The sequence below is a fragment of the Sorex fumeus genome, unplaced genomic scaffold, assembly GCF_029834395.1.
Source record: "Sorex fumeus unplaced genomic scaffold, SorFum_2.1 ptg000107l, whole genome shotgun sequence".
NCBI classification, from domain to species: domain Eukaryota; kingdom Metazoa; phylum Chordata; class Mammalia; order Eulipotyphla; family Soricidae; genus Sorex; species Sorex fumeus.
The window spans coordinates 515,038-541,125 of NW_026606164.1; the positions used below are offsets into that span (position 1 = coordinate 515,038).

Genomic DNA, 26,088 nt, shown 5'->3' on the forward strand with positions numbered 1-26,088 from the left:
TTTCTAAAAGTCCATAATAATAGAAGTGGGTAGATTTTGAGTGTCTCTGGCTGGAAATGAGCATTTCATCGCTGTCCCAGTTCAGAACCCACCATGGTCAGCACCAGCCCCACGCCCTCCACTGCGGAAAGTCGTTTTCATAATGTAGCTTTGCCCTCAAGAGCAAGTGGTTTGCCGATGGACAAACAGGAGCCCAGTCCAGAAAAAAGTAGATGTCCCTGTGAAATTCACATGCAAAATATTTGTCCCAGTGCGTCTGTCCCTGATGTTATAGCCTGAGATGAATGGTATAATACATGGCAGTCTTTTTCTTTCTTTCTTTCTTTTTTTCTTTTCTTTTTAGGCCTGGAGCTATAGCACAGCGGTAGGGCATTTGCCTTGCGCACAGTCAGCATGACCGAGCCAGGTTCGATTCCTCCACCCCCTCAGAGAGCCTGGAAAGCTACCGAGAGTATCTCGCCCACGTGGTTATCAATATACCAAACACAGTAACAAGTCCCAAAATGGAGACATTACTGGGCCCGCTCAAGCAAATTGATGAACAACGGGAGGACAGTGTTTGTGTTTTCTTTTTAAATTTTTTTAATGAATCATCATGAGTTGAATCAGTTACAGACTTACAAACGTTCGTGATTACATTTCAGTCATACAATGATCGAGTGCCCATCCCTCCCCCAGTGCCCATTCTCCACCACCAATGTTCCTCCCCCTCCCCATCCCACCCCCCACCTCAGTGGCAGGCACATTCCCTCTTTCTCTCTACTTTTTGGTGTTATGGTTCGCAATACGGGTACTAAGTGGCCATCATGTTCAGCCCATGGTCTACTTTCAGCACACATCTCCCATCCCCAGCGATCCCTCCAAGCATCATTTACTCAGTGGTCCCTTCTCTATCCCAGCTGCATTTCCCCCCAGCTGGTCTTTTTTTTTTTCTTTTTGGGTAACACCCGGAGATGTACAGGGGTTCCTCCTGGCTCTGCACTCAGGAACTACCCTTGGCGGTGCTCAGGGGACCATATGGGATGCTGGGAATCGAACCTGGGTCGGCCGCGTGCAAGGCAAACGCCCTGCCCACTGTGCTATTGCTCCAGCCCCTGTCCATGATGGTCTTAGCCACAGAGATCGTATAGCGAGAAGGTACTGGCCTTGCATGCGGCTGACCTGGCTTGACCCCCAGCACTGCGTGTGGTCCCCTGAGCCCACCAGGAGTGATCCCTGAGCGCAGAGCCAGGAGTCAGTCCTGAGCACTGTCAGCTGTGGCCCCAAAACCAAAATCTAGAAAAAAAAAAAAAAGGAAAAAATTTCTCCTTTTGAAAAAAAAATCCTTCTTTGGAGACAGATACGGAATTACGAAATGCATCTCCCATATGTGGGGATGCAGAAACAGAGCAAACATTTAAAAGGCCAAAGTCTACAGAAGCTGCGGCCTGAGTAAGGTGGGGACACTGGTGTGGGGTCTGACATCACAAGCACGAACCCCACCACTAACAGGACTGCCAGTCACCTGCCTGAACAACACAGACTCAATGAGCCCCTCCCTCAGGCTCCTGCTGCTGTCCTCTGTCCTGTTGGGTGTGTGCGTCTACAGGAGGGAGGTGACTCCATCCTGGGGTTTGGTTCTCGGGTTCAGAGCCGACACCATAAAAAAGGGGGGGCCAGAGAGATGGTGCAGTGGTTAGGGCGCTTGCCTTGCACCCGGCCAACTCAGGTTTGATCCCCCTAGCCCAGCCAGGAGAGATCCCTGGGAGCAGAGCCAGGGGTAAGCCCTGACCACCGCGGGGTGTGGCCCCAAATATATAAATTAATTAATTAATGAAACAGGGCCGACACCCGCAAACGGCAGTGCTGCGTCATCCTTCCTGTCCTGGTCGCTGTGCGGGCCAGTGGTCCTGCTCAGACACACCGTGAGCCCGGGAAGAGCGAGAGCCCTGCACGCCCCAAGGCCAGGAAGGGCAGCACTTCCGGGTCCGCGCAAACGTCAATCCTCATCCCTGCGGGCGGCCCCCAGCATCCCGTGACATCACGCCAGCAGTGACGTCGCCCCAGAACAGCCCTCAGTTCCCTCTCTGTCCCTGCAGGATGGGTCACTGCAGCGCGTCCCGCTGAGACCCAGGCCCTCTTCTGGACGTGATGACCAGCTGGTCCAAGCCTGCAGCGTCAAGTGTTTCTTCCCTCCGGCTTTGAACCTGGGCATTTCTCAAGACGCCTCTCCTGGGCCACCCCAGGTCTCAGCATTTCTGCACCTGGGACAGCAGGCAGTCGGCTAACAGGATGCCTTATCTGACTGGGAAGGGAGCCGGTCGGGTACCTCCCGCCTGAGCCGGTCCCGGCCCTTCCCCAGCTCTGAAGCCGAGGGGCAGCCCTGGCAGGGAGGGCCAGCAGGCGTGCGCCTGCCTCTTCTGCCAGGCCAGGCTCGGGGCCAGGTCGTGTCAGGAGCACACGGCCTGCACCTGCGTCAGCTCCCAGGCCCGTCCCTGACACCTGCATGGCAACACCCGCCAGTGCTGCCATGGCCGGCTGGGGCCTCTCCAATGAGCTCTCCACTCTTCGGGATTGATGGCATGGGAAGGGCAACCTTGTGGGCCATCCAGAAGATGTCTCCTGGTCCATTCACTGCAGTGACACATGTGCAGCGCCTGCTCCCTGCCGGGCCGGGGCTCAGAGACCGCAGCGCTCCATGCGAAGTGGTTTCAGGAGAAGAGAGATGGCTCAGTGGTCAGGGCCTTGCCTGGCACGCAGCCTTGGCCAGCCAGATCCCCTGCACCGTGGCTTTGCTTTGGACCTCCCAGGCTTGGAAGTTTGGTGCCTGGGTGTAGGATAACATTGGTTTGTCCTTTCTTCCTTGCCACAGGGAGCTTAGGTTTATCGGGTTACACCCATCACAGTGCTCCTGAGTCACTCCCATTCCTCTCTGTAACTCTTCCCTGTGCTCTCCACCCCAACCAGTTAATCGCCCTTTTCTCCTAATCAGATTCTGTTAACTTGTAAGGTCAGATGCTTCTAAGGACACTTGACTTGTATTCATGAGTGAAATACTGCTTTTCTCCTCTCCTTAGGTCTTTTGCCAGGTTCAAAGCAATGTCCTTTTAGTATAGACACAGGAAGACTGTTAATGCTATGTTTTTGTAACGTGGGAGTTAGTGGACTCCAAATAATATTCACTCCTGGGCATCTGCTTTCTCGACTAAGTTGCCCTTAGTTCCTAGCACCCCAAAAGCAACATCCCAACGAGGGACTGGATGGACCCAGGGCAAGCTGTGAGTTACCCTGGCATTGATATGGGCCAGGCCAAAGCGCCACGATACTCAACTATAAGTTGAGAGTTTGGTCATGGATAAACGCTGTCATGATCCAAAAAGCAACGATGAGATTAGGACCCTGCTAGGGATAGGAAAGACTAATCTGGCCTGAGCACTGTAGTCTGAGATCTATAGCCAGATGGCCCCAGGAGAGCTTAATGTGTCTCTTACCGTGTCCATAGGAAATGGCTAATATTAGGAACGCTTATATGTTTGTTGGACAAGCAGAGGAGAAACTCACAGATGGAATTTCACTCTTGGGTGGGTCGTCTTAGTGAATGAGAGTTTGTCCTAGAAGAAGCCTCCCCCGAGGGAAGGACTTTAGTTACCTCTGTTGACTGTATGACCACACCTGCGTGTAATTATTACTCCAACCCCCCGGTGCTTTGGGATATACTGAGGCTGTAAGAGTGGGCTGGGGGCGGCAGAAGCAGGAAGGAGAAGGATGAAGGGGCACGATCCAAGAGGAGGATGAGGGGGTTGGGGAAGGGGAAGATCAGGGGGAGAGTCAGGAGAACCAAGAGGGAGAGTCAGGAGAGAATGGAGAGGAGCTTGGAATTAACTGCAATTGGGACCAACCAACCCGGGCCTCATTCCCTCCTTCATCCCCCCCATCGCCATCGGCCCCCTGGGGTGGGGGAAGCGGCCCGAGACCACTGAACGCAGGCTGAGGGAGAGATATCCATCGCGGCCATTCGAAATTTATTTATTTATTTATTTATTTATTATTTTTGGGTCCCACCGGCGATGCTCAGGGGTTCCTCCTGGCTCTGCACTCAGGAATTACTCCTGACGGTGCTCGGGGGACCCTATGGGATGCTGGGAATCGAACCTGGGTCGGCCCGCGTGCAGGGCAAACGCTCTCCCCCCTGTACTATTGCTCCAGCCCCCAGATTTTATTTTTTGAATACACACGTGGGGCTGTTTTTCTCTTGCTCGGGGAAAGCGGGGTTCATCAGTTGGGGGGTGCCACCCAGTCTCAGCATGGTTCTGACCGGCCTCAGCCTGGTCCTGGGCCCCCGGCAGAGCGGAGCTGGTCTCTGTGTGTGTCTCCCCACGCCAGCCGTAGTTTGTTAGTTTTTCTCGGACTTGGAGCGGGAGACCCCATTTCCTGGGTGCTGATGGGCAGCTCCAAAGGGGGGTGTGTGGTGACCGCGGCCACGGGCACAGGAGTCTCGGCACAGCGCCCAGACACGTGCAGCGACAATCTGTTGTTTTGCTTCTTTTTGTTTTTCCCTCTTCTGGAGCCAAGTATTGAACCCAGGGCCTTCCAGGTGCCGAGTTGCTGATTCCGGATGTTGGATCTTGGAGACTTCGATGGTCCAGACACACCCCTAGTCACCCTTTTCTGGGTCTTTCCAGGGCCAAGAGCAGACTCAGGATAAGAAGAAAGCGGAAGTGAGCCAGCTGTGATGGAATGAAGTGCCAAGTCACACCTCCCTGCCCCCGCTTCACAAGAGCAGCTGCTCGCCTCCGTCTCTGGGGTGTGTGTGTGTGTGTGTGTGTGTGTGTGTGTGTGTGTGTGTGTGTTGCTACTGTTCTCCTGTTACAGCTGGGGAAACTGAGGCACCGACAGGCGAGTAACTTCAGTAACTGGTCTGCCAACACAGCCCAGAGACTGGCAGAGCCATCCTGACGGAATCTGTACTTCTGAGCATTGCTTCTTGCCCCCTGGAAGGACGCTGTCACTCTGTATCTGCTCTGGTCACTGCCACCACTACTCCGTCACTATGACTGGGGCTACTGGCAACCTGTCCCTCTTAGGAGCCGTGCTGCAGTGCTGGGCTGACCATAGGGGTGCAGAAACGGAGGCGGGGGTGGGCTGATTCCTGCCTCAGAGTCTGTAAAACATGCCGCCCCCCCCCCCAGCCTTTTGGAGGCTCTCCCTGCCCCTAGCAATTCATCTCAGGGCCGTGTGTATTAATGTCCGAGCGTAGGTTAATTCTAAGGGTGTGAGGTCAAGAAGCAGTGATTTTTACCCTTGGGTACTAAAAGTAAGTGTTACAAAGTGTTTTTAAGTACAGACAAGAATAAGTGCGTAGCTGCGCTCAGCATTTCTTCCTTCTCAGAAGTGTTACTCTCAGAATGCTGGAACTATTTTAAGAGAGCGCTCGAGGCTCTTCACCACCCCGAGATTCAAGCTGGTTGCGCAAAGCGACGCAGTCTGGAGAGCTCAGGCACCCGCTTTCCTGCCCGTGAGTCCTGCTCTCTGCCAGTTGCAGCTCGGTGCCGGGGAGCCAGTGTTTCGACCAAGCTCCCCCAAATCCGCACGGGATCAGCACGGAGACGCTTACACGGCAGGTCTGCTCTGAGAGGATTAAAGGAAGCAACCACTGTCAGCTGTGGTTGTTGGCGAAAAATGACACGGTTTTTGTCTTCTGCACTCACGTCTGGATACAGATGGGCAGTGGCCACACCCTCCCCTCTCCCCCGACTCCCCCCTGCAGGGAACATCAGGGAAGCAAAACTCAGGGGCCGGTTCTGATCAAAACCATCGGAGCACCCGCAGCTTCACAGGGCTGCTGTGTAGCCGTAGGACACGGTGCCTCTGGGGTGGCGGGGGCGGGGGAGGTGACAGGGGGCTGCGACTCGCCTCCACGGAAGCTCCAGAAGACGGCAGTGGCGTTTTCCACTGCTTTCACTAAGCTGGCAGAACTCTTCTAATCATGTGCCCGGCCCCGCCGTGAGCCCCAAAGTCCAACCGTCAGGGGCTAGTGAAGCTGCACACTTAACATCTTCTGTTTCATTTCTCAGAAAACTCGGGGTAGAACCCACCGGTGCGTGCAAGGTGGCTTCTCCCTAGATGGAGCCCCCACGCCCCCAGGAAAGGGCCCCCCTCCCTGCCACTCTTGGGATTCTCATCCCCCATCACCTTCCCAGAGGATGCCCACCGCTAGCCCTCTGCAGCCCAGCCCTCCCGTCAAAGCCACACCCCTTCAGGGCTTAAGCCCCTTGCCAGGTGCTCAAAAAGGGGCACGAGGTGTGGACAGTGACCCCCTGGAACGTCATCTCCGACACACGGATAGAAAATGCAGGGGACTCTCATGGTGTCCGTCTGGGTCGATATTCATACTCAAACATCATGCTGGGACTGCGGAGATGGACTTGGCCCCGGGATTCAATCACCCCCAAACCCCTCTGAGAGAGCCCGCAGTAGCCCCAGGTGTGGCCAAACCCTCCCAAATTATAATATGTAATTTCCTGAATAATCAGAATAACATGAGCTAGACCACCGAGCTACTTCCGTGGCCACCTAGCTAGGCAAAACGGAAACAGGCCTGGCGCTGGGGCTCGGGTGGCAGAGACGGGCCTTGCACGGGCCTGGTCAAGGCTCGGGGGTCTCTGCCCGCCCCCCCCCCCCCAGTCTGGTCCCCCACTCCCTGGGGGCTGTGGCTCCTACGAAAGAAAAGCCTGGTGGGACCAAGCGTCGACAACAAGAGCGTTCTCAAGACACGGCAGGGAGGCGCGTCACTGCTGCTCGGACCCACTTTGGAAACGTTCTGGCAACGCGTGGGAAAGCCGGGCGCGTCGCGGGGCCCGCGGTGCCGGTTCCGTCCCGGGTGGGCCGCACACCCGCCGCACGGGTGCCGAGGCGAGCAAGCAGCGGTGCTCGCCGGACCACCCGGACCGGGCCAAGGGCGCCCCAGGGGATGGACAAGGGCCGGGCGGGGCGCCGCGGGCACGGGCCCAGCAGAAGGCGCGGCTCCAGCGTCCACCCGCGGGCGTCAGGCCGGCGGGCGAGTCTCCCGGGACCCCTCGCGTGGACGCGCGGGGGGCGGGCCTTCCGGGAGGCCGCGCGGTCACGGCCCCGCCCCCGCCCCCGCCCCGCGCCCGAGCCCCGCCGGGCACCCCCGAGGGCGCGCGAGCCCCACCAGCGCCGCCGCGCCCGCAGCGCAGAGCGACGTCACCGCGGCGGAAGCACCACGTGACGGGGTGGGCGGGGCCAGAGCGCCACGTGACGGGGCTGGGGGCGGGGCCGGATGCGCCACGTGACGGGCCCAGGGCGAGGGGGGGCCGGCGCGCCACGTGACGGAGACGGGGCAGGGCCGGCGCGCCACGTGACGGGGCGGGGCCGGCGGGCGCGCGCACGCGCGGTGGGGCCGAGCCCGCGGGCGCCGGCGCGCGCTGCGGCGTTTCCTCCCGGCCGGCGCGCTGCGGGGAGGCGGCTCGGACCCGCGCACGGGGATGCCACGGCCCGAGGCCCGGAGGGCGGCCGTGCGCGGCCCGCGGCGGGGTGAGTGGGGCCGCGAGTGTAGACCCCGGCCAGGGAACGCGAGTGTAGACCCTGGGCCGGGGGATCGTCCCGCGAGTGTAGACCCCGGGCCGGGGGGATCCGCGAGTGTAGACGCCGAGCCTGGGGTTGCCCCGCGAGTGTAGACCCTGGGGCGGGGGATCCGCGAGTGTAGACCCCGAGCCTGGGATTGCCCCGCGAGTGTAGACCCCGGGCCGGGGGGATCCGCGAGTGTAGACGCCGAGCCTGGGGGCGCCCCGCGAGTGTAGACCCTGGGCCGGGGGATCCGCGAGTGTAGACCCCGAGCCTGGGGTTGCCCCGCGAGTGTAGACCCTGGGCCGGGGGTCCGCGAGTGTAGACCCCGAGCCTGGGGGCGCCCCGCGAGTGTAGACCCTGGGCCGGGGGATCCGCGAGTGTAGACCCCGAGCCTGGGGTTGCCCCGCGAGTGTAGACCCTGGGCCGGGGGTCCGCGAGTGTAGACCCCGAGCCTGGGGGCGCCCCGCGAGTGTAGACCCTGGGCCGGGGGTCCGCGAGTGTAGACCCTAGACCGGGGAGGCCGCCAGTGTAGACCCTGGGCCGAGGGGTGGGATCCCCGCGGGTGTAGACCGTGGGCCGATGGGGGCATCCCCGTATCCCCCGCGCCTGCCGCCGACGTCGGGGCCCTGGGATCGGGACCCGGGGCGGCTGGGGGGCGTGGGTGGGCGAGGGGCTTGGCTGCGTGGGGCAGGGTCTTTGCGGGCGCGGGAGACAGTGACTTTGCTCGGACCCGGCGCGGGGGCAGGCGGCCGAGGGTCCCTTCCCGGCCCAGCGGCCACCAGCCCCTGAGAAGGGAAGGCGGTGCAGGGGTGAAGGAGCTCCTGGCAGGGGGAGGCCGGGTTTGACCCCCGGGCGCCCCAGCTGGCCCCCCGCCCTCCAGGAGTTTGACCGCAGTTTGACCCATATGGTTCTCCACCCCCCCCAAAAAAAGCACGAAAAACCCAGTCTGGGCCCAGTAGCTCTCACTTGAAGGAGCAGCGCTGGGCTCCTGAAAGAGTGCTCCTCCTCTTCCCGGGCCTCTGGGCGCTTCTGCTCTTCCTGCAAGTGGGTTCTGCTGCAGGGCCCTTGGGGGACTGATTTGTGGGGAAACACACGTGCCGGTGGGGTGGGCGCCCCTGCTTGCCCCCACAAAATTCCTCCCCCTGTGTCAGAAGAACAACCTGCATTTCTTTCTCCCTAAGGATTGCTTTTGGAGGGGGGAACCCCCAAAGGTGCCCAGGGCCTGCTCCCGGCTCTGCTCTGGGATCACTCCATGCTCCGCGGACCCTCTGGGGATTGAACCTGGTTGGCCCTGGGACGTGCCCACCCAGTCTGTGATCTCTCTGGCCCCCGTGATTTTATCTCGGGGTCACTCAGTGGGGACCGTGCAGTACCAGGGACGACCCCGGTTCCCTGGCCGGCCGACTCTGCCCCTGGCCCCCTGCATTGTCTCGGCCAGCAGACACGTGGTGGCCGCCCTTCTGTGGGACAGACCAGCACTTGTGCCCCAGGGTGTGAACTGGGCCCAGGCCGTCTCCGTTTTGGGCCACTGCAGCCTTCGGCTGTATTTATTCTGCTTGTTTATTTGCTTATTTTTGGGTCTTTTGGGGCCCACCCAGTGATGCTGAAGAGCTCTGCACTCAGGGATTCCTTCTGGCCAGCTTTGGGGGCCCATATGGGGGTGCCGGGGACCGAGCCCCTGTCGGCCCTGTGCCAGGCAAGCGCCCTGCCCACTGTCCTGTCTCTCCACCCCACGTCTTCAGCTCTGAAGGCAAAGTTAAGTGCACTTGTTCAGGAAAATGTTCTCAGTGTCCATAGTTCGGCCCTGACGCCTGTTTCTTTATACTTGATGTCTTAGCCCTCGTATTCGTGTTGGCTTTAGGGTGTGCTAGTCGCCTTCTTTCGACTGATTTGTTATCTCTTCGAAGAGTTTTGTTGTTAGAGGAAGCGAAATCGCTGATGGAAGAGTATGAAGAGCTTGTTTTGTCTTGGGGCCACACTCGGTGCTCAGGGCGCACTCCTGGCTCTGGTGGAGCTTGGGGAACCCGAGGTCCCAGCGCTTGACCCCAGGCTGGTCTGCGCAGGGCAGGCACCCTCCTTCCGTGCTGTGTCTCTGGCCCCCAGGGGATGAAGAATCCTAAGACTCCTGTCCACTGCCGAAGGGCCTCCTGAGGAGGGCTGAGGTGCTCCGCCCCAGGCAGACAAGTCCTGGGGTTCTGGATGGCGGCTCTAGCCAGGATGCACTTACCTGCCTGTGCTGCAGTGGATATTAAAAAAAAAAAAAACTACCTGCTAGGGCAGGGCCTAATGTCCTTGCTTGCTGTGGCCCTCCTGTTGACCTGAGCGCCACGGTCCCCTAGTGTCCAGGGGACAGTCCTGGGGGGTGTCTCCCCACGCCACCCCCCCTTCACGGTTAATAAGTGTGATTCATGTCCAGACTTGATGTCGCCTGCTCAGCTGTCCCCGAAGGTTTCCTTTCCCAGCTAAGGCAGTGGGTGACGGGACCCCAGGAAGTCACATATTACTCTTTGTGCCTTGGTTCTTGGTCCTTGTGTTTGGGGCCACCTCAGTGGTGCTCACAGGCTACTCCTGGCTCGTTGCCGGGGGTCACTCTCTCGGCAGTGCCCCAGGGCCCACGGGGTCGTGGGGAGCGGCACCCAGCCTCCTGCGTGCGGAGCGTGGAGCTGTTAGTGCGCTCACTCTTCTTGGCCCGCGTTCCCCTGTGCTGTGTTTGTTTGGCCCTGGGGTGCCGAGTGCCTTGTGCCAGGTGGGTCTCACCTGTGTGGTTCTCACTGTTCGATCGGGAATATGGATTCGAAGGGGGAGGGCCGCAGAAGTGTCTGTCACTGTTGCCGTCAGAGTGGACTTAATCACCACGGCACTTATGTGCTCCTGCTGTCTTTTTGAACGTCTCCAGGGGGGCTGCGTCTGGCAGTGCTCGGGGCTTGCCCCTGACACAGCACTCAGGGGTCATTCCTGCTGGCTCACAGGCCCCTGGGAGGTGCCGGGGATCGAACCTGGGTTGACTGCATGCAAGCCAAGTGTCTTGCCTGTTGAACTATCCCTCCGGCCCCAAGACATCACACATTTAAAAAAAAATCAAATTTAAAAGGGGGGCGAGGGCTGGAGGGCGTTTGCCTTGCACGCAGCCAACCCGGGTTTGATTCCCAGCATCCCATCCGGTCCCCTGAGCACCGCCAGGAGTAATTCCTGAGTGCAGAGCCAGGAGGAACCCCTGTGCATCGCCGGGTGTGACCCAAAAAGCGAAAAAATAAAAGGGGGTGAGCGGATAGGCTTCTTGCATGCAGCTGACCTAGGTTCGATCCCTGGTACCCAGTGGGGTCCTCCGAGCCACCAGGACTGATGCTTGTGTGAAGAGCCAGGGCTAAGTTCTGAGCACGCTGGGCATGGCCCCCCCATGAAAACCCCAAAACCGAACAAAAAATAAGTTCCTGTGGTCCATGTTTCAATGGCGACGTGATTGGTACATCTCGTGCCAGTCTTGGCCGCCTGTGCCTTAGTACCCGACGTGCCAGCCTCTCCCGGCCCTGGGGCTCCCGGGGGGATGGTCTGTGTCTGCCGCATGGCCCCGCGCCCCTCAACGCTTGGCTCACGTGTGTCTGCTGGGCTTCTGAAGGGTCTCCGCTTCCTCCCGCGCTCCAGAAAGGAAGCCCCACGGCCCAGTTGGGTTCTGCTCCAGCTTCTCAAGCACTGCGGGGGGAGTGTCGGTCCTCTCCCTGTGACTCTCCCTGTGACTACAGCAGAGTCGACTCCCAGAGAGGCGCACCCTGCAGCATAAGGATCGCGTCACTCGGAGGGCAGCTGTGGCTGCCGGGGGCTCCCCACGGGCGCCCGTGCTCCCCTAGCGGGTCCCACTCTGCGGGGTCTTGCTTGTGCCTCTCTCAGGCTCATTTGGCCTTTCCTGCCCCCAGAGCTAGATTCCTACCCCCCCAACCCCCGGAATGCTGCTTCTTTTTATTCGAGGCGTGGCAGACTCCTAGCCTTGGGTGCTGCCGTGCTGTCATTCTGGGGTGTCGCTCTCCTGGGTGACAGCTGCCAGGTCACAGCTGCGCGTCCATATCGGCCCTTGTGCGTGCACGTGCGTGTTGGGACCTGTGTGGACACATCAGCCACTGTACATTGTACATACATTGTACATTAGCGTGTGTGTATAAGGTCTGTGTGCTGAGTAGCCCGTGTGTGTGTGTGTGTGTGTGTGTGTGTGTGTGTGTGCATGCGTATGCGTGTAGCCGCTGTGTCAGGAACCGACACATCAGGCCGAACTCTGTCTCGCGCTGTCCCGAGCCTTGCCCTCAGCGTTGCTTCTGGGACGCGGCCCGGGCCGGCCGCCGAGCGTGTCCCCGCTCGTCCTGTGGGCAGGCGCTCCCGTCGCCTGGGAACCAGCGCGCACCGGCAGCTCCCTTTCCCCCGGCTGCCGGGGCAGGTTGTTTTGCAAGTTCGACGCATTTGCCCTCTGCTCTAAGGTCCCTCGCTCCTAAGTAACGTCTCGTCTGTTTGCAGAAATAGGTCCAGTCTCTGGGGGTGAGCTGACGCGGGTTCGCAGACGCGTTGTTGGGTGTGTGCTTACCCGCGTGCCGTGTGCGGGACAGTGTCGCCCCCTGGAGGGTCCGGCGCTTTCTTCGGCTGTGCCCCTCCCCTCCTGCCTCCGCGTGTCTCCTTCCTCCTGCAGAAGAGTCCTCCTTGGCGGGTGGGCTGCCCTGTGTCACCGACTGGGCGGGGCGTCCTGCTCGCCTCCCAGCTCCGCCGGTTGTGGGTGAAGCTGAAGCTACCCCCCCCCTATGGTGTGCAGGTTTGTCCCGGTTCTGTGGTCTTGGGAGGAGGTCTTGGGAGGTCTTGTCCCTTACTTTTTTTTTTTTTTTAAAGTTTTGAAACACTATAACAGGAGACATTGTCCCATTTTATTTAAAATAATAGAAAAGTGGAAAAACACTAAAATGTCCAACAATTGGAAAACAGTGACAAAAGTCACAGAAACAGGACACACCACAGAACTATGAGCTGTCATTACATCCTATCGGCTGTGCTCCAGGGGTGCCGTTCACTGACAGGGCTCCAGCTTTGAATGTGAACCCAGGAATGGCAAGAAAAAGTTTATTTTTGTGGGCTTAGAGGCGTTTGTGCTATTTCTCATGGCCCTTCTATTCATTCATCTGGCTTTTGGGTCACACCCTGCAGCATTGCCTGGGGGTTAGTCCTGACTCTCTAATCCCCACCCTGAAGTTACTCCAGGCGGTGTCTGGGGGACCAGAGGAGACGCCTGGGATCGAACTCTACCCAGCCCCGAACTCAGCACCCAGACCCTCAGCACCCAGCCCTGGCCATGTGCAAGGCAAACGCCCTACCCCGAAGAACTGTCCTCCAGCCCCTCCTTTTAATGCCCGTGGGGGTCGGTGGTGAAGTCCCTTCCTCATTCCTGCCTTTGTCCTCCCAGCGAGGAAGGTGACTGTGTCCTGTCTGTAAGTTTATCAGTTTTGTCCATTGTTAAAAAGAGCTGACTTTCGGTTTACTTTATTTTTCTCTTATTTTCCTGTGTTTCATTAAATTCTACTCAGATTTTTCTTCGAGAAAGTTTTGTATTGCTCTTTTTCTGGCTTTCTGAGGTGGAAACGTAGGCCATTGAATTCAGATCTTTAATCTTTTGCGGCTTCCCTTTTTTGCTGGCTCCGGACTGGGAGAGATTTGATGATCACATAGGCTGAATCTGATGTTTTTTGATCCCAGCACCCCAAAGGGCCCTCCAAACCCGCGTGGCCCCTGGGCACAGAGCACAGCCCCAGGGGAAGTGGCCCCAAACAACAGACAGGCAAAAATTCTGTTTCAGGGAGAGACTGGAACTACAGTTAGTTTAGAAATCGAGTCTGGGTGGGGGTTGGCTTTAAAAACCCCATTCGGTGGGGGCTGGAGCGATAGCACAGCGGGTAGGGCGTTTGCCTTGCACGCAGCCGACCCGGGATTGATTCCCAGCATCCCATAGGGTCCCCCGAGCACCGCCAGAAGTAATTCCTGAGTGCATGAGCCAGGAGTAACCGCTGTGCATCACCGGGTGTGACCCCAAAAAAAGCAAAAAAAAAAAAAACCCATTTGGGGCCATTATTTCTCTTAGAAGTGAAGCTTCGATACGTAAGAATTTATTAAGTTGTTAAATTTCTACCAAGTTTGGGTTTCTCCAGAAGTAAATTTTGAACTGAATGTTTGTTGGTTTTTGTGGGGCTGGGGATGGACCCCAGGGCCTCACACGCGGGGAGGCGGGGCGGGGGGCGGGGCGCAGACCTTCGCGGGAACTGCGCGCGGTTCCCAAACTGCTTTCACTCCTGGCTCTGACTCTGATGCTCCCTCTTTGCTCCGTGGCTTTGCTGGTGACTGGGGGCACGAGCGTATCTGCGTGCCCAGCCTAGGTTTGGTCCCAGCTCGGCGTGGCTCCTTGAGGAGGGCCGAGGGGCTGTGATCCCTGAGCATTGCCGGGTGTGACCCTCACACAAGAAAGAAACCAGAGCTTTGCCGGAGGGAGTCTTCAGAGCCGTGCTTCCAAGCGTGGGGAGCATGGGCGGGCGGCCCCCGTCGTGTCCCGGCTGGCGCCAGGCGTGGGGCTGGGGTGGGGGCGGCCACGGCCACGGTGTCCGCGCGAGGCCCGTCCCTGGCTCGGAACCGCCTCTGTCCCATCGCCCGTTCCCAGCTGTGGCCACGAGGAGGAAACGGGAACAGATCTCCGCAGGGAAGGGGCTCTTCACTCCGAAAGGGCAGTTCTGGGGACTGGCAGGGGGTGGGGTGGGCTGGGGGCCACAGCCCGGCCGAGCACAGGCCCGGGAGCGCGGTCCAGCTGCGCCGCAGCCTTTGAGCCAGCTGGCCTTTGCCCTGCTCCCCTGCCGCGCCCAGGCCCCCGGTGACCCGCCTGTGTCTGGCTCTGAGGTCCAGGGGCTTCACGTCCAAGGGGTGAGTAGCCGCCCGCCCTCCTGCAGCTCAGTCACCAGCTGGGGGTCGAGTTGGGCTCTCTCGAGGCGGAGGACACCCCTCACCGCTGGGGGCGGTCACCTCTGTCACCGGGTGCCATCTCTGTTGCTGGCGTGAGGGACCGCTGAGCAGGTGTTCCCGAGCCCACTGCAGGCATCAAGGGGTCTCTCTGAGACTCTGGAGCTAGGGCTTCACTGTTCGTGTAGGAGTGCACGGGTCCACTGGGGTGGGGGGCAGCAAGCCCTGGGCCCTGCTGCTGGCTGGAGGCCCTGGCCGTGTGCCGTGGCCCTGCCTGCAGGTTAGGCTGGGCGCTGGGGCCTGAGTCCTGGCCCTGTGCTACTGCTGGCTGCAGAGGGACACGCTGGAAGCTTCCCTGAACGTGGCGGGAATCGTTTGGGAGAGCTGGGTTGGCCCCCCAGGCCGGTGCTCGGGCTTTGAAAGCTGCAGTTAGGCCGGAGCCGAGCACAGCCGGAGCGACCCCAGCGCGGAGCCAGAGCACGGGGTGACGGGAGACGCAGCTTAGCCCCTGCGTCCTCTCTGGTCTCTGGCGCCGAAGGGACGTGGGCGAGACGGTGCATCCGGCGTCCGCCTGGTTACTCATTCACGAGGCCAGCGGCGTTTCACGAGCATGTTCAGATTTGAGTCTCGAGTGTTTCACAGACCTCTGGGGCTCGAATATCCCTTTTCGTGGGTTTAAATCCCCTTTGCTTCAGAGGCTAGAAGAAAAGTCCCTTATGCAGAGCCTCAAAAAAGCTCATCATCTTTTAAGTTAGGAAGTTCTTCCCTAAGATAAATACAATTTTAAAAGGTAAAAGGAAAACTACCACTAATGCTGATGACTAATCTGATTCTGTTATAGTTAATTTTTTGTGTGTGTGTGATCGAAAATAGCAGTATAATGTTTTATAATGTGTTGAGAGTTTAGCAATGAATAGTAGACTGTATAGCAGAATAATAGTGGCGAAATTTCATTTGGCTTTCGGTGTTTGACTTTTTAAATTTCCTTTGGTTTTTGGGCTAAACCTGGTAGTGCTCATGGCTTACTCCTGGCCGTGCGCTTCAGGCCAACTCCTGGGGCCCCCGGGGGCCCTCTGGGGTGCCTGGGATCAAACCTAGGTCAGTTGTGTTTGAGGCGAGCACCCTGCCCGCTGCATGATCTCACGGCCCCAGGGTTTGACTTGGACCCTTGCCTACGCCTCCCCGCCTACCCCCCCCCCCCCCCCACACACACACACAGTAGCTGCGTGCAATACTTAGGCACTTTTGAATCTGGCGTACATAGTGGTCCTGTAGTATTCCAAGTACCAGCCTTTCATTTCGGATTATTTCGGAAGAAGGTTGTTGGGCTGCTTGGTACACTTAATAGACGGTGACTGAAAGATGGATGCAATGATCGATGAACCTGTTGAGTGACAGCACAGGGTTGGCCTTGTCTCGTGAACGTCACATGATTTATGAAGCGTGTTCAGATCCCTGGCCTGTGTTCCTGTGTGGTGTTCTTTGTTCCTGAAAGGGGACTCGGGTCAGATCGAGAGAGTGTGGCAGCAGGGAGGGCACTTCCCTGGCACGCGGCCCCCCCGGCATCTCAGTGCCCCCCACCCCAGCCCTCCGAGTCACCCCTGAGTGCAGAAACAAGCCTTTCGCACCTTTCGCGCGAGGGCTAAAACAGACAAGGTGATCTGCGAGAAGGACCTCGAAGCGGGTCTTCTTACCTTGGCTGTGGTATTAAGAAATACTCCTTTCTCTAATCTGCGAGGCTTATTGGAGTTCAAATCCATTAAGGCTTTTTACCAGCAAAGCTCTTTTTCATCCCATCGCCAAAATAAATCAGTTGAAGAGAAACCAAGAGATTTGCCATCTTTGTGCCCAGCAGCGTCTGTTGTTACTGTGTTTGCTTTTGAGTCACACTCTTTTGCTGTGCTCGGGGCTTGCTCCTGGCTCTGCCCCGGGATCACTCTTGGAGGGGCTCCGGGGACCTTCTGCAGTGCCGGGGCTCGCACCTGGGCCGCCCGCAGGGCGCAGACCGCACTCCCGTTTTCACCCCTGGGACATTGTACTCGGTAGAATCACAGTAGGTGCTGATCGTAACAATAGGAGATTTGGTTTTTGAGTGATCCAAAGCATCCATGTGTTCACGTTGTATGTGTTCGTGTGTGCACACGCATGCCGGTGCGTACGTTTCCCCCTGGATTTACGATAGTGCTGGGCTGCCCTTTGCCTCGAAAGGTGACGTCTGAATTCCAGTCCTCCCCCCGCCCCCCACTTCGTTTGCTTATTTGGAGGGGGTGCTTCCAGCTCTGTCCCTGGGGGCCACGCAGTCCCAGGGGTTCAAGTGAGCTTCCTGCGTGTGCCGGATCCCCCTGGCCTGCAGAACCGTCTCCCTGGGCCCCGCACCCCTTCGTCGTTTGTTCTTCCTCTTCTTTCTCTCAGTTTTGAGCCCTGCCCAGTGGCTACTTCTGGCTCTGTGCTCAGGGGCCCGTGTGCCGTGCTGGTCCAACAGGGTTGGCTGGGGGCCGGAGCGATAGCACAGCGGGGAGGCTGTTTGCCCTGCTTGCAGCCGACCTGGGTTCGATCCCCGGCATCCCAAATGGTCCCCCAAGCGCCGCCAGGAGTAACTCCTGAGTGCCGGTCAGGAGAAAGCCCTGAGCATCACTGGGTGGGACCCAAGGAGTAACAAAATAAGAACAAAAGCAAAAGCACCCAGGGTTGGCTTCAGGTAAGGCCTGAACCCCAGCACTGTCTCTTCGCTTCCCCTCTCTAATGGTGCCCAAGAGAAAGCCGGGCACAGAGTGACGATCTCCGTCCTCCTGTGTCTTCCCGTGTGAGTGGTGCTCTGTGCTGTGCAGACTTATTTCTGTGTCATTCTCTTCTGGCTCTTCACTGGGTTCTTTCACCTGGCAGAGTACCTTAACGATGAAGTAATGGAATTACTCGGGGTTTCGAATTCTAACGCGTGCTTGTTCCTGATGGGCCCTGCCAGCCTCTACGGCCAGTCGGCCGAGCCCATGCTGGGGGCGGTCCAAACAGCCTCTTCCTAATGGCCTTGCTCAGGCTGACGGGGTTAGCTCCTGGCACTGGCGTTATGGCTGGAGGGTGAAACGTCCCTGGTTCTGCTGGATGCCGATGGGAGAAGAGAGTTTCTCTACAGCCTGACTCTCAAGAATTTGTTACCGAGCTTTGGGATCTTTATAAATCAGACCGTTGGGAAAGGGTGCCTCCGAGTCCCTCTAATTTGCATGGTGGTTGTTACGACATCCTCCCACCCCGTCCCTCCACAGGTTCAGAACCATTTTCTTTGCTTCCTGCCGGTAACTGTGGGCCGCCAGCCCTTTGCATCACTGTTAGAATCCTTAGCTTGCTGGTCCCCCGTGTGCCGCTCTGTGATGAGAGGTGAGGCCTTGGTTTTTGTGAACACAAAACCATGAACATGTGATATTTGTGTTCACACACACACACAGAGTTTTTTTAAAGTCGTGCTGGGGTGGAGGGGGTTCCTGATGTGGTCCTGGCCTGTGGTGGGTGACCCCAGGGCTCCCTGTGTGTGCACACTCGTACGCAGCCTTGGGCCACCTTCTCCCCCACCCCCCTCGTGCTTTGGTCTCATTGGATTGAGGGTGTGGTGAGGCAGCAGCTGTCGCTCTCGGGGCCACGCGCCCGGCCTCTTCCTCGCGGAGCGCACGGTCCCCCCGCCACGCCCGGCGTCCCCTCCCGCTTCCCACCTCCTGGCAGGACATTTGCTCTCTCGTCTTGGAAATAAACCCCTGGGCGACCGCCAGGCAGTGGCTGGAGAGAAACACAGAAACGTCCTGTCTTAGCTTGGTGAAGTTCCGGACACAACCGGCCGGACTTGTTCATCTAACATCTGAAAAACATGTTCTGCTGATTGGGAACGGCTGGCTGGAGTTCGCTTTGCTGACTGTTCGGGTTTATGATTGAAAGGATTTGCTCACTGGCTGTTTTCTGTGAAGTAACCTTAAATGTTTGTGTTGACCCTCCTTTGACTGGCTCCCAGCCTTGGACATTGAGGCAGTAGGTGAATCTGTGTGGGCAGAATGGGAACGGTAGGAAGCAGAAAGACGTTTTCGTTTTGCCCGAAGAGCTGGGGCAGCACCTGCGTGCATTCAAAAGTCCCCGATGTTCCACCGAGCACTGTCAGGTGTGGCCCTCTCCGGGCCAACGGGGAGGGACGCGCCCGCCCGGCCTCTGGGAGCAGACGGGGAGGGACGCGCGCGCCCTGGCTCTGCTCTGGCCTCTGCAGAGCGAGAGTATGTTTGCTGCTGCTGAAGAATCTTGTGTTTAATAACACAGAGGACAAGAACAAAGAGAAGTGACCTCAGATCTCTAAGAACAGGAAAAGGAAACAGCACCTGTTCTAGGAGCAAAGAGGCATTTTCAGGTTCTAAAGATGGAAAAGGCAGGCTGAAAAAAAAAGTGAATCACTGCAGGGGGTGCTTGGGGCTTACTCCTGCCTGTGTCTGCGATCACTCCTGGAGTGCTTGGTGCTTGTTCCTGGTTCTCTGCGCTTGTTCCTGGTTCTCTGCTCAGGGATCCCTCCTGATAGCTTGTGGGGTCTTGTGGGGTGTCGGGGATTAACCCCAGGCTGGCCACGTGCAGGGCAAGCCCCTGACCCGCTGTACTACTGCTCTGGGCCAACCAGGGGTCACTGCTGAGCACAGCCAGCTGTAACCTCTGAGCATCACCAGGTGTGGACTCAAAACACCACCCCCCAGTGAGAAAGAGGGTTAAGTCTGATCGCTACCGAATGAAAACACGTTTTCCTCTCCACCTTAACCTAACTCGGCCGAGTCATTGCGGTGGCTGGTAGTTTACTCTGATGAAGTTGGCTGGTGATTTTCAGCAGGTGTGGACGGATGTTAGCGGGCTCACCAGAGTTCTGCGTTCACCTGGAAACTGGCTCAGGACAGCAGGTAGCTGTGGTGCTCCTAAGTACTGTGTCAAGGGTCACCCCAGACTGGTGTGGCCAGAGGTCCCAAAGCTGACCTCTGAGCTTTCCTGCTAGTATTAGGGGCTAAGTCTACTCCGGGAGAAAAAGTTGCGTTTATGCAAACAACATATAGCAGTGGAGTATAGTAACATGCTAAAGTCTTCAAGAGAGAAAGCAACGGTTTCATTTCTACTTGAGATACAATCTACTAGATTGTCTCAGCAGCAAAAAAAAAAAATTTAAATTTGCAACTGTAAACTTGCTTAAACTTCATTCTTTTCATTCTTAAATTATCTCAAGTAAGTTTTATAGTCCAGAGTGAAAAAATCTCGTTCTCCTGCAATTTTTGAAGCATCCAGTTTTCTCAGAAGTTTCGCAGTTTTATCTTAAGGATCCACAGCAGATCTGTACTCTGGAATATTTGTCAAAATTCCTTTTCCCACAGAACTCTGACCACACAGTGTTCTCGAAATGGCTCAAGGCTCTAGCACGCTCACAATCACAGCTCTCATAACACTCGGCCAGGAAGTTTGCTCAGTTCTGTAACATACAATTTTCTAAGAAACCAGAATTAACCAGGACGCATCAGTTTCGCATGATTTTAGAAAGCCCGAGCGATGATCCACGGGCATGTTGGACGTTTCTCCTCACGGGCCGGTCTTCTCGTGGAGCTTTAACAGACCAGCGGAATCTCGGTAGATTTCTCCTCTCTAGAGGGAGAAAATTATCAATGAGGCGGTTAGGAGGTCTACGTCTCTCAGATTTCTTTTAATCAGTTAACTCTTTGATTTTGATTTTGGACAAGTTTGGTCATAGGTATTAAAAGGTTTCAGACACAGATATGTTTCATGCTTGTCAGCAAGGATTTCAAAACTGAAAATAAAACTTAGGTCTCTTAAAACCAAGAACAGGTTTACTTAATTAAAGACCTGAGGATAAAACTGACGTGAAATATATACTTACTTTAGTAATGTAACTTCATTTACTGGGCAGACTAAACAATTTAGAATTTACAGTAAAAAATTGACCAGTTTTAGGAATACCTGTATCCTTTTGACAAAAGTTAAAATCTACTCTTGCTCAAACATACTACAGAAAGCCGAGCTTAATTGTAGGATCCCTATGACAGTTCATTAAGTTCTGTTGAACTTGACTGCTCAAGTTTCTTTCTCTAAAGTCTGTTTCTCACAAGCCTGCACTTGTCTTTCTTCTCTTTGCAGCAGTGTTTATTGAGACGCCAGGATTTGCAAAATTGTTCGTTGTAGAGTTGTTTCAGGCAAACAGGGTTCACCACAATCCCACCAGCCACGTCCCCAGATACCTTCCCCCCGCTCCCCCACTTGGCAGACATGTAACAAATTTATTTCATATTACTTGAGCTGATAAAACTGAAAAGAATGGCAAAGAGAAGTATCAGGAAATCGGTAAACATTGATTTTTTTTTCTGCTTTTTGGGTCACACCCGGCGATGCTCAGGGGTTCCTCCTGGCTCTGCTCTCAGGAGTTACTCCTGCCGGTGCTCAGGGGACCCTATGGGATGCTGGGAATTGAACCCGGGTCGGCCGCGTGCAAGGCAAATGCCCTACCTGTCGTGCTGTCGCTCCAGCCCCTAAAAGTCGATTTTTGGTGATGACTTGCTGTGTGTTTTTAGCCTCTCAGTGTAGTAGAGGTACGCTGCACCGTTAGTGAACGCGGCGTGATGGGAAGTTCCTCCTGTCCTCGAAAGGGGCTCTCTAACGCCTCTTGCAAAGCTGGCGTCAGGACTCTCAGCGCCTTCAGCGTTGCCTGTCCGTGGGGCACTGTGCAGTTCCTTCAAATCGGCGTCATACCTAGCTGGATGGATACTCTGGTCAGCTGCTCGTTTCATCGCGTTTTTGTGCTATCCCATGTTTGTATTGTCCCCTATTTTGTGCTGTTCCCCATGCTCAGTCTTACTTGATTGCTCTGCCGTGTCTCTGATGGGCCTTCCCTTGTACTCAAGTTCCTTTTTTGATCTTGCTGCATTCAGTGTTCTGTCTTCATATTTGGGTCTTGTCATTTTGAATATAATGTGTCTTGGAGTTTTCCTGGTTTGGTCTGTTTCACTGGGGCCCTCTGACCTCTCGGGTCTCCGTGCCCGTGTCACCTCCCGTGTTCTTGACTTCCGTCATTTCTGGGTGTGGTAGCCCTTCCGTTTCGCCTCTCTGGCTTCAGCTGTCGTCTCCCTGACTCATTGAACGTCCTCCTCTCGGTGTCACGGAAGACACTGAGCATTTGCTGGTGTGGTTTGTCTCCAGTGGCCCTGTTGTTGCTCACTGAGCGGGGCGAACGTCTCCGTGTTTCCCCGTTGGTTTCCTGGCGTTCCTGCTCCGTCTCCCGCACCCTCATGCAACGGCCGGGAGAGTAACCGAGCCTCGTGGTGTCAGGCGCTGTGGCCGGGATCCGCCGCCCCTTCCCTGGGGCTTGTGAGGCCAGCAAGCGAGCCTGGCCCGGACGGCGGCACCCGGCAGGGGCTCCCGTGTCCTTGGACACTTGCACTCTGCTCCCTGATTTCTCGTTCCGTTTCATCAAGTGACAGTTTCACTTAGCACACAGTTCCTTTTTCCTCTCAGCAGAGATCTCTTCCTTATTTTTCTTACCAAAACATGTCTCTCTTTATAGATATAAGCCCCTGGTTTGAAAAGTCAATTTAACCATGAGTAGTTTAGTGAAACCATCTACATACTCAAGGAATTTCCCGTTGCTGAACAGTAAAACTTGATTTTCCCAAGAGATCCGGGAAACAGTTGAGTAGTTTTGTGGCTTTGGCTCCACCAGGGTCGGGTCTTAATCTGGAACCACTTGACAGAGATTATCTTTCCTGAAAAAATCCTTTCTGTGCTTTTTGCTTATTTTGGGTCCACACCTGGAGCTGCTCAGGGTCCATTCCTGGCAGTGCCCGGGATCAAACTTAGGCTTGGTCCCCCACTGCCTGTGGGGCAAGTGCCTTAACCCTTGTCTGTCCGCGCGCTCAACCACTAAATTTTAGACCCATTTTCATTTCCAAAAATTAAGTCGGTCATTAGCCTTTGGGTCACGTACTCTGACAGTTCTGTCCGGGACAGAATGAGACTGGGGAGCAGGGGGTATCAGCGACCCAGGGGCTCTCAGACTGTTCTCAGAGGGAGAACATCCCGGGCGTTCACTTGCGTGATGCTAAACCGGGCCCCCTTCCTGGGACCCCAGAGGGTCCTTGAGACCCCAGAAACCAAAACAAAGAAACAACAGACACAAAGAAGTTTCTTAGCTTCCATTAACACTTGAGACACCGGACTGATTTACTCATCATTTATCTGGGTGCTCGAGCAGGGCCGGGAATTGGACGTGGGCTGCACCCCTGCCGGCCGCGCTCTGCCGCGGGCCCCATGCTGGGCTGTGCTCTCGGACCGGAAGCTGAACTGCTCGCGTGCGCTCCTCTGCTGTGGGTCTCCCGCCTGGTGGGCTCAGGTCCCCGGGCACCGCTTGGGGGGTGCTCTCCTCACCCCACCCACACGCACACAAAGCCCACAAGGATCTTTCATTTAAAAATAGTTCTGTACCAGGGCCGGAGCGATGGTACAGCAGGGAGGGCGTTTGCCTTGCATGCAGCCGACCTAGGATCAATCCCTGGCATCCCATAGGGTCTCCCGAGCACTGCTGGGAGTTATTCCTGAGTGCAGAGCCAGGAGGAACCCCTCAGTATCGCTGGGTGTGACCCAAAAAGGAAACAGAAAAAATTTAAAAAATAGCTCTGTACCTCTGCCTCAGCAACCTGAAGCCACCTTCGTTCGCAAGACAGAGACAGCCTGATTCTGAGTGACTGGGACCTGGCCCTGGGATGAGCCTTGCGGTTCTCCATGTCCAGTCCCTGAGAGGAGCAGTCGACCTGTCAGCAGGAGCCAGTAACCCCTGCGCCAGCCCAGGGATGATCCCTGTGAAGCTCGCGGGCAGGCCTGGAGGGTCCCCTCCCCTCCCTGTAACTGTGCTCTGTTGTGTGCCCGGTGGGGAGGGGCGTGTGCTGAGGACGGGCCGGGGAGCCCTGCGAGCCTCTTCCTGACGCCGCTCTGGTTCTAGACCCAGTCAGCGCGCTTCCTGCCCTCTTGTTCCCGAAGACCCCGGTGACTGTCCCTACTCAGTCTCGCGGCAGCCCTGGCATGCATGGCACAGCAGGGTTCTGAGGCGGCATCTCCCAGCCCCTGTGCCCACGGCCACACTCCAGACGCTGCACTGACTCGGCCCAGCCCAGCCCGGCCCAGCCCGGCCCAGCCCAGCCCGGCCCAGCCTGTTGCCCTCGGGTCAGCCCACTCCTGCTGAACCTGACAGACGCTTTCTGCTCTGTGATCCGAGCAGCCTCCGCCTTGCGCCTAAGCTCTTGCGGCCTGAGGGTTCCCGTGGGTCAGCATTCCTCCTCGAATGTCCCAGAGGTGAGACACTCGGAGGGACGATTCCATTCGCAGATTCCAGGTAAAAGCCCGAAACCCTTCCCACGGAAAGCGCCCACCGGGGCCGGGCCCCCAGGCGGCGGGGTCTCGGGAGCGCACCCCCAGGACTTGCTCCGCACGTGGTCGCCTCCCCACCCGCCTCCCGCCAGCAGCTCACGGGCCTGGGGAAGCGGCCGGAGCGGAGACCTCTCCCCCTCCAGACGGAGCTAGCTCGGTGTTCCTCGAAGGACTTCGGCTGCGTGGTCGGGAGTTCGCAACTGAGAACGCTCCCTTCCACTCTGAATTTAAGGGAGCCCCGCGGGACGACAGCCCAGGGCCGAGGCGAGCGTCTGGTCTGCGGGGAAGCTCTTGCTCACCCGGAGACAGGTCGCGCTCGGTCTCCCTCTGTCTGTCTCTCTCTCCTTGTCTCTGTCTCCTCTCTCACACACACGTGCACACATGTGCATACACATGCACACACGCACACACGTGCATGCAGTGCTGGCGCCCCTGCCTCGGTCCCGATGTCCCTGTATGTGGAGCCGTTTCTGCGTCCAGTGTTGTGGTGTTGCGGTGGCCGAGAAGGCCCTTCCGCTGCTGTCCAGGACCACCGTGGGCAGACCGTGGTCAGCAGTGTTATTGGTGACAGCCGGCAGGTTGGAACGGGTGGACCCGTGTCCTCTCAGTGACCTTCCTGTCTGCAGGCCCAGGGCGTGTATTCTGGGGCAGGGTGGGCCGATGGACGGTCCTTGGTGGGAGACCCCCCGCCCAGCCCGGCTCTCAGGGTCTGCTGTGGGCTTGGCTCTTCATTTCTTTGGGCCCGTCTTATGACCTTGGGGTGGGGGTGAGGGTGGGGGGGGTGCAGGGAGGATTTGTTTGGGTTTTGTTGTTTTGGGATTGGCAGTAACAACAAATCATTAAGAAATGGAGCAGTTTATTATCTTGTGGGCTTATGGCCTGATGTACAGAGTGGTTACTTGAGGGACCAGAGAGACAGCACAGAGGGTGCCCGCCCGCCTTACCCGAGGCCAAGCCGGGTCAATTCCCGCCACCACACAGGGTCCCCGAGCCTCACCTGGAGTGGTGATTCCTCTGCACAGCTGGGACCCACACCAGGAAAACCTACCCGGACTGGTCATTGGGGTGGGATGGGAAGGGGGGTGTCGGCGTGTACTTGGTACTGCTTGGGTATTTTTCTTGGCTTGTTCAGGGGACTGTGTGTGCTGCCAGAGGCTGAACTGGGTCAGCAGGCAGCATGGAGAGCACCTTAGTCCCTGTACTGTCTCTCTGGCCTCCAAACGAGTCAGTTTTGAAGTGGAACTTAGTAGGTGCTGATTTAGGGACTGGTAATGTATTTAAGGAATGATCTAGGGCTTGGGCTGGAGTGATAGCACAGCTGGTAGGGCGTTTACCTTGTATGCAGCCGACCCGAGTTTGATTCCTCCGCCCCTCTCGGAGAGCCTGGCAAGCTACCGAGAGTATCTCGCCCGTGCGGCAGAGCCTGGCAAGCTGCCCGTGGCGTATTCGATATGCCAGACACAGTAACAGTAAGTCTCACAATTTGTTGGGAGAAGTTACTGGGGCCCGCTCGAGCAAATCGATGAACAACGGGAGGACAGTGCTACAGTGATACAGATCTAGGGCCTGGAGTGATAATATAGCAGGTAGGGCGCTTCCGGCATGTGGCTGACCCGGGTTCGATCTCTGGCACCAGATACAGTCCCCTGATCACCGGCTGGGTGTGACCCCAAAGCAACAGCAATGAGAAATTATTTCATAGCGCACCATGTGTAAGTGGTGTCCCTGGGTCTCTTCCTCCTGTGCCCACACTTCACGCCGGCGACTCCCCGCGGGTCAGAGGGCATCTGTGCGCCAGGCTTTTGGCAGATCCTGGGGGGCCGAGCGCTTTGCAGAGCACCTAGTCTGGGGAAGGGGGAGGGGTAGCGAGCCGTCGGAGGGGAGGAGTCCCTGGGATTCTCCTCGTTGCTTCAGTGTGGCTCTGGTGTCTCGGTGATCACCAGGGAGCGGGCTCTTTCTCAGGGTGCTTATTCGTGACTGCTTGTTAAGATCCTCGGGTTCAATTTCACAGCAGAAGGGGACTTTGTACAGTCACGCCAAGGGAGCTGGTATTTCCCCCACGACATCAGGATCTCGAGACAGAAGCAGACCGCCCTGGGGGAGTCCAGGCAGGCTGGAGTGGGCTCCGAGACC

General features: G+C 57.2%; 2 protein-coding genes across 2 annotated transcripts in view; one reads left to right on the plus strand and one right to left on the minus strand.

Moving 5' to 3' along the window:
• The window catches only part of RHEB (Ras homolog, mTORC1 binding), a 239,322-nt gene that overhangs the window by 184,286 nt on the left and 28,948 nt on the right, over window positions 1-26,088 (minus strand). The window lies entirely within an intron of this gene.
• The window catches only part of GALNT11 (polypeptide N-acetylgalactosaminyltransferase 11), a 33,736-nt gene continuing 15,129 nt past the window's right edge, over window positions 7,482-26,088 (plus strand). The window contains exon 1 of the mRNA XM_056134792.1: window positions 7,482-7,533. The gene's annotated coding sequence lies outside the window, so the exon portion shown is untranslated. The remainder of the gene's footprint in view (window positions 7,534-26,088) is intronic.